General features: G+C 43.7%; 1 long non-coding RNA gene across 1 annotated transcript; it reads right to left on the reverse strand.

Moving 5' to 3' along the window:
- Nucleotides 1-1,964: 1,964 nt before the first annotated feature.
- On the reverse strand, nucleotides 1,965-7,743 carry LOC140631585 (uncharacterized). The gene is made up of 2 exons (XR_012029123.1): nucleotides 7,613-7,743; nucleotides 1,965-2,147 (listed from the first exon to the last, which is right to left on the reverse strand). It is a non-coding gene; the product is annotated as an uncharacterized lncRNA (long non-coding RNA).
- Between the last annotated feature and the right edge of the window lie 416 nt (nucleotides 7,744-8,159).

Genomic DNA, 8,159 nt, shown 5'->3' on the forward strand with positions numbered 1-8,159 from the left:
GGTGCTCCTGGACCCCGGCCAGGGGGACTCATGGCCATCTCATCCCCTCCCGTATTCTCTGTGTCTCCCTGAGGAAATCCAATTCTTTCTTGGGTTCTTTTCTCTGACAGTATCCATTATTCTTGGGGAGGCCATGAAAACCTTCACCTCATTTCTTTTGCTTAGGTTCCCTGCTTCTTATGGACTCAGGTGGAAGGCGAGCTAGAAATCTAATTACTGTAATTCATTTGACTATTGTCTGAAAAGGCAAATAGATGGGCTCTGGACCCTATTCCGTGCCATCCATGTCCCCTCCGGCCTCCATCTGCTGGAATGCACTCCGTCACCCCGGCAGGATGACTTCCTATTAATATTTACCAGCCTGGGCTCGTGGCTAATCCTCTTACCACGCATCGGTCTAGCCTGTGGCTGCAGCATGAAAGCACCGCATGGTAACTATGTACTTAAGAGCCTTGCGTTCTTGGCCCTTGATTCCAAACTGGGAAGGGAAACTAAATAATGATCAACTCACAAAGTGAAATGCCCAAATTAGATTTTGTTCTTCCCGAGGCCCAGCCCCTAGGATTACAGTGAGGAGTGGCGCAGAGGTTTCAGGCCCTGGGGAAGGGCTGGGGCTTGGCCACAGTCGGATGGTCAGAAACCCGGGAAGGAGGTCTGCTTGGAGGGGTCCTGCCCTGAGCTAAAGCCACATGGGCATTTTGGAGAGCTCATAAGTGGCTCTCTCAACTAATTCTCTCTGGAAACCCCTGGAAGAAAGCTCCAGTGTGTGGTTTTCTACTCTTCTAGAAATGGTGGCTCCTTTCCCATGTGCCCGATGGGATGCCGCCCAGCTTCCTATCTCAGCAGTCAGAAATCAAGGCAGCACATATACCATGGCCTGGAGGTGCCAGGAACTTGGTAGGATGGGCTTGAGAAGCAGCTTCTGGGGTACTGGTAGGGGGCTGGGTTTGGATCTGGGCGCTGGTTACTCAGGGCTATTCACTTTGTACAAATCCAGCAAGCTGCATGCTTATAATATGAACACTGTTCTTTATGTATATATTCTATGCATATTTGTTCCACTTCAATAAAGTATATTAAGAATTGACACCACTTATATTATCTTTCTGGAGTCATAGGGCCCTTTGAGAATCTGACAAATGATTGGGCCTTCTCCCCTGGAAAACTCACAAACTCCCCAAATTTTTCATCTAACCTAGGGAGTTTGGTTGATTACCTGAAGTCACGGACATAGAAGGGTCCCAGTTAAGACAACCCCCCTTTCAGGGTCCTCTGTTTCCTCCTTCAGGACCACTCAACCACTGAGTCACAGCCACTGCCTCTGCAAGGGGGCTTCCTGTTGCCCACTTCCACACTGCCAGCCCCACCCACCTCTGGCCACCATTATCTCTAACTCCTCTTGGGCACCACTGTTTCATCATGAGGTTTCCACTCAAAAATTTACACTGCCTTCTCTTGACTAATTGGAATAGAAACATCTTATCCCAGATTGTAGAGCCCCCATCAGCCACCCTTTCTTATCTACCTAACCCCACCCCATAGTCTCCTCCAACTGTACCTTGCAATCCCAATGTCAATTCATTCTTGCCTTCAAACACTCCACTTTTCTCAGCCAGAAATCCCTCTCCTTTTGTTGGGCTTATAAAATACGACAACCACAATCCTGCCTTCCCCAGGAGCCCTTTCTTGACTACACCTACAAAGATGAGGTAGGTATAGTCAAGAACTCCTTTGAACTCTAGGGCACTTCTCTCTCTACCACTGATTTCATTACATGGTCCTTTATCACTCATTCCTTCATTCAACTGCTCTGTAGAGAATATCTGTTATTCTGTCTGAAGTCCATTAGCTTTCTATTGCTGTCATAACTAATTAACACAAAGTTAACAGCTTAAACTAACATAAACTTATTATCTTATAGTGCTGCATCTCAGAAATCCAAAATGAGTCTCACTAGGCTAAAATCAAGGTGTTGCATGGCTATGTTTCTTTCTGGACACTCTAGAAGTGAATCTACTTCCTTGCCTGTTCCAGCTTTTAGGGGATGCCTGCATTTCATGGCCCAAGACCCTTTCCTCCATCTTCAAGTCAGCAACAGTTGATTGAGTCCTTCTCACATCACATCACTCTTCTGCTTCCGTCTTGACCTTTAAAAAAAAATTGTTTATTTGAGAGAGAGAGAGAAGGTGGCAAGCAGGGGGAGGGACAGAAGTAAAGAATCTCAAGCAGACTCCCAGCTGAGAGAGAGCCTGATGTGGGGCTCCATCTCATGACCCTGAGATCATGGCCTGAGCCGAAACCAAGTGTCAGACGCTTAACCTACTGAGCCACCACGTGCCCCATCTGTCTTCCTTTTTCAAGAAACCTTGTGATGACTTTGGGTACACCCCCAACAATCCAGGATAATCTCCTTACTTTAAGGTCGGATGATTCGCAACCTCAATTCCATCCACAACCTAAATTCCTCTTTGCCATGTAAAGTAACATACTCATAGGTTCTGGGGATTATAATGTGGACATCTTTGGGGGGCCATTATTCTGTTCTACCACAAATTCTATAAATTCTATTCTTTCTTCTTTATAACTGATTTTCTTACTTGGCCCTGTGTAATTTATTCATTTATTCACCCATCCATTCACTCATTTTATAGAGAACTTCTGTTGTTCTGTGGTCTAGTATCCATTGCCCCATTCTATACAGTATCCCAAACCTTCCCTTGGGAATCTACCTCTCACTGTCAGTCCATGTGTTCCAGGACAGGAAACCTCTACCCAACTCCACCTCTGGCCACAGTGGCTTTTTTCAGAGACATGTGACCCCATAAGATTCAGTGAGACTATTGGTGGAACTAGTGAGAAAGAGGAACATGTTCTTTTTCCCTAAGATTAGAGGAAAAATGAACATCTGGAGATACCAGGGAATGTCACAGGAAACCTGGAAATGGAACCAACACTCAGGAAGGCAAAGCTGAGAGATGAAACTAAACTGAATAGTAATGCCATCATTTAAGCCCCTGAATCGAACCACACCTGAAGTCAAATCAACCTCTGGGCTTTTCAGTTATGAAGTCTGTTTCTCTTTTGATTCAATCTGGTTAGATTAGGTTTTTCTGTCATTTCTAACTAAAACAATTCTAAGTGAAATGCATTCCTTCTCTTCTTTATTCAACAAAATCCCACTGCACACCTACTTTGTGTTATGCACTGGAAATCACAATATAATATTGCTATCATAAGGAAGATTATGGAAATGTTCAGCATAGACAGGATATTTAAAGAATGGAGAGAGGGGAAACAACTAAGCTGACATAGCTCAATGAACAGGAATTTGCCAGGCTAAGGTTGGGGAGAGATGATGATAAATTATGTTTCAGATAGAAGGAAGAATATGTGTAAAGACTAGGAAGCAAGGGACCCTCTTCTTGGTTTCCACATGTAAGTCTTGCCTCTATAACCAGAACATAAACTCCTCAGTATCCACCTAGATTTAAGGTGGCATTATAATAATAACTATAATATAATAATAACAACAAAGAAGAAGAATAGTATCAATAAATGCTAATACTGTTTGAGCCCTTACCATATATCAGCCACGATTCTAAGTACTTCCTGTGTATTATTTAATCTTCAAAACCATCCTCTGATGTATTTATTATTATTGCAATTATACACATGGGGACACTGAGGCAAGGAAAAGCTAAGCAACTTGCTGAGTGTGGCAGACACCTCTGGTTCACTAACCAACAGGTGTTCCTCTATTTCCCCGCGGCTAGCAAAACCTCAGTTTTCATTCAAAAGATCATGGCTAGATTTTTTTTTAGACCACATATTATTTTTGTACAATCATAGAAATATATATTCAAGGGAAGCCAGTTGGTCAGGGTAGTCCTAAATCTGCTTTACACCTAGAGTCTCAACACTTTTCCACTCAGAGTCATCAATGCTCAAGTCTTTCCATGTGATTATCCTCGGTACCACCCAGAGCTTTGATGATGCAGGGTTTCTCAAAAGGGTGCCCCTCTGGCATCTCTGGGCTGCGTTCCCAGGACACCATCAGCATTCTGCAGGGTTGGTGCATGAGCACGGGCAATGTTTAGCACCAGAAACTGCATGGCATACCCAGTATCAGAGATGTCAAAAATACACAGTGTGTGAGTATGCACATGAACATTCGCACACAACTTAGGTTAAAAAAAGAATAGAAACTCTGATTCACCAAGGTCACCAGTATAATATGTGGCAGAGCTCAGTGTTGAACCCAGGCATCCAGACCCAGACAAAGCCACTGGGCTAAACAGCTTTTGTGCTTTAGCTAAAGTGCTATCAATATATCTGATTTACTGGTAGTTACCCCCTAGAGTGTTGTGCTGAGAGGGATTCTGAAGCCATGGTGTGTTATCTGTGACTGCCATGGAACCCTGACTCATGACCTGTATTGTGCAAGCCACAGGTTTACCTTTCTTAGATGATCATCTCAACTTTGATTCAAAGTCATGAATTCCTACAGCTTGAACAGGACAAGCTTGTACCTAAACACTTCAGAACAAATAGGCAGGACTGCCACAAATGGCCATGCAGCTTGTGTGCTGAGGAACTGTAAAGATTGCTATTTCTATAGACTATGTTGTAAGTGGCAACCCCTGGATTTGTGCAGTACACAACCTGCACAGCTGTGCTGGGAAACTCTTCAAATAGTAATTCTTTATTTAAACACCAGGAATACAACCTTCATAGCTAATTGCAATCATTTATTCTGGAATTTTATAACCAGTATGAAGGTCAAGTTATTTTTATGTCTAATTAAATTTCTCCTGTTTAAATTAAATTCTCTTCCTGGATGACACAGACTTAAGAATAATGCAAGCATTTAGTCTGGCTCTGTAGGGGCTCAATATGCACGAAACATAAGTGAATCGTTAAAAATCCTTCATATATTTAGAGACAATAATTAAGTCTCTTATTCCCATTAGCTTCTGTGAGCTGAACAAATAGAGTTTACTTAATTAGCTATTACTGTGAGCAGGAGCAATGCTAAGCACTTTACTTCAGGATGTTGCTCCATCCTCACTGAAACCCTATGAGGAAGGTTTGCCATTATTCCCATTTTACAGATGAAGACTGTTGTGGTTAGGCCCTATAGGCAATCAACTGGGGTTCGTGTGACTTTGGGTACGTTCCTTCTGTGCTCCAGGTCCCTCAACTGTGAAATGAAGAGAACAACACCTACTTCAGAGTATTGCCCCAGAACTTACCATATTTAGCATCATGTCAGCACTTAGTACAGAATCAACATTCTCCCGCTGCTACTGTTATGATTCCAACATCTCAGCCTGGGAAGGGGCTGAGCGGGGAACTGAGCTCCAGGATGTCTTTCTCCTACTCTGCCCTTCTGACTCTATCACAGTTTGAAAAGGACTTGAGAGACTGTGTCATCACCTCCTCTTTTTACAGACAAGGGAGCTGAGGCCCACTGTGGATCATTCTCACCCACTTAGCTACCAGAGAGAATCCAATGCTTGGAATAGTTACTGTCTCCTCTCTCCTACCCTACTGCTTTGAACCTGATCTCATGGGCCCAGGCTTCACCTTCCCATCAGGATGAACGGAGAAATCTTTAAAAAAAAAAAAAAAATATAGCTCATAAGGGACAACTTGGAGTCATGTCATTTCATGCAGTAGTAAGAGATCATCCCTCCACCATGCCACGCTGATTGAGGTTCCAAGGGTCCCCAGGCTGGCACCTCGCCCAGCCCAGGAGCCAGCTCATACCTGGACACCCCAGGGACCCACCACAATTACAAGACACTATTCGCTTGCCCTGGGGACTTCTCGTGTGAATTAGTGTCTCCTATTAAAAGTGAAACCCAAGATAACAAATTGTCCTAAAAGGCTCAGATGTCTCTAATCGTGGTTTTATCTTCTCCCCCAGGCCCGGTGACTTCTAATGAGTTCCAGCTCACATCCTGGATGAATTATCGTTGGAGGAGTGTGTGCACTCAGTGAAAATAAACTAACAGCGAGACTCATGTTTACTCTTTAATTCACTCTATCCAAAAATAGTTTCCTTTTTAGAAAACATTTTTCAAATAGAGGAATGAATGTTGATTAACCCCTTGTGCTTCATACAGAAAACAAATTCACAAAGGACACACACACACACACACACACACACACGCAGTTGGATTTATGACTTTATTCATGGCCTGATGGGAACTTGAAATATCTGTGATCTTTGAAAAGCGGCTTCCCATCCTGGGCCTCAGTTTACTCATCTACAGGTGAGGATAATATCTACATCTATGGCTGTCATGAGAAAGCATGTAAATAAACTGCTCAGTTCAGCATATAGTAGTAAATGTTAGGTTTTTGCAAAAGCTAATATTTTATAATGTTATGCAAAGTTGCATATAAATTTAATTTGGGATATCCATCCTGTTTTCCCACTGATTTACATAATTTCAGTGATCCTTCATCTTTTTTCTTCATTCCTCCTGGATGTAGAGCAGATGATGGCTCTTGTTTCTCTGCCTTCCATCAAGTACTCATGATCTATAAGCAAATTCTTAGATGCCCTAGGGAATTACTCCGTAAAGGAATCCTATGCAAAAGCAAAGCAGTTGCCTGTAAAGTGAGTAATCACCTCTTAATTGATCTGGTTTATGAGGTAGTATATTGAGTTTCTGTAAGTTGAACCCACACTGTGGGGGTCGCTCCACTTCGATTTCCTTGGCAACCTCATTTAGTGCAAAAGAAATTAGGTAAAATTGCTTATACTCCAAGGAAGGGAGAAATGAAGTTGCCCCTCATTGCCCCCCCTTCTCTCTACAGAGCAGTTTTGTTTTTGTTTTTGTTTTTATTTTTCCATAATTCCTTCGTCTTCCTGCCTGTGGAAGGGGAAAGGGCCTCCAGGCAGGGTCACTCATCGCTGTGGTGGTGAGGGTATGAATCTGAGAGTGGGTGTTTGAAGCAGGAGCCTGGGTCTGGGTAGAAATGGAACCTCTGACAGGAAGAGCCCTTGTCCAAAACAGCCACCACCTCCCTTCCCAGCACCTCCTGCCTCCTTTCCTTCATGCGCTCCTCACAGGGCTGCCTTGACCCTACCTAAAAAAACCCAGAAGCCAAAGGGACTCTAGTCAAGGGCATCATGACTTCTCCCTCAGCTCTGAGAGATGAATCATATTCTGGTTTCTCCATTGATTAAAAGATGAATATGAATATGCATTCCCTCAGGGAACCATGGAGTCTACAGATGAAGCCTCAGCCATTATTCATGGGTTTAATATCTACCTTGGTCCTGGCAAGCATTTCAGCTTATGAAGAAGGCTCTCTGAGATGGAAGTCAAGAGAAGACCAGAAAAGAAAATACTTGAGAATGTTTTTACCTAAACCCCCTTTGTGGATATAAAGTTCACAGTCACAATTCTGGTACCACTGTTTCTGCAAATGGTGAAATAAGCTCTCACTCTTTCCTCTGCAAGATAATGCCATCATTCCTCTGCCCAAAACCCATCTCTTTGGGGTAACTTATTCAATTGAATTGAACAGTCTCCCCCTTTCCCTTATTCTTGTATCCTCTGGGGTGAAGCTAACTTCCCAGAAGGCTTTTTCTTACCTTCCTGGCCTTATGGGAGGGTCACCTGTTCTAGATAATGCCTATCATCCTGGCAGGTCCAGGTATCACCCAATGTCCAGGTTGGCCTTCACTGAGGTATGCATCCCTCTAGGCCTGGGTGTTGGCTTGCCCCCCTGTCACATCCATGTCTGAAGTATCTACCACTGATGTAACAGTGGCACAGTAAATGTAGGTTGTCCTCCCTTTGACCCAGCATCTCTTCTTGGCTCTGTTGATCCTGAGACTTGGCTATATCCTCCCTGAGCTCCAGCTTTGGCCCATCACTAGAGACTCTGCTATGATGTCCCCTCAAGCCACATCCCAGTGACTCCATCGTAGCACTTGATTCCGACTTCTTAACTACATTCTTCTCTGCTATCAAATGGGGTGGTAGGGGCATTTTGAGATCTCAACCACACTGAGCAGACCTGAGAGAGACTCAGAGGCAGGGCATGGCAGAGACAGCACAACTCTCTTTACCTAAAATGCAACTACTTCTGTTCAACTAAAGCCATCCCATATTGGCATGGGGCACCTCAACCAAAAA

Source organism: Canis lupus, chromosome 4 (genome assembly GCF_048164855.1).
Source record: "Canis lupus baileyi chromosome 4, mCanLup2.hap1, whole genome shotgun sequence".
Taxonomy (NCBI): domain Eukaryota; kingdom Metazoa; phylum Chordata; class Mammalia; order Carnivora; family Canidae; genus Canis; species Canis lupus.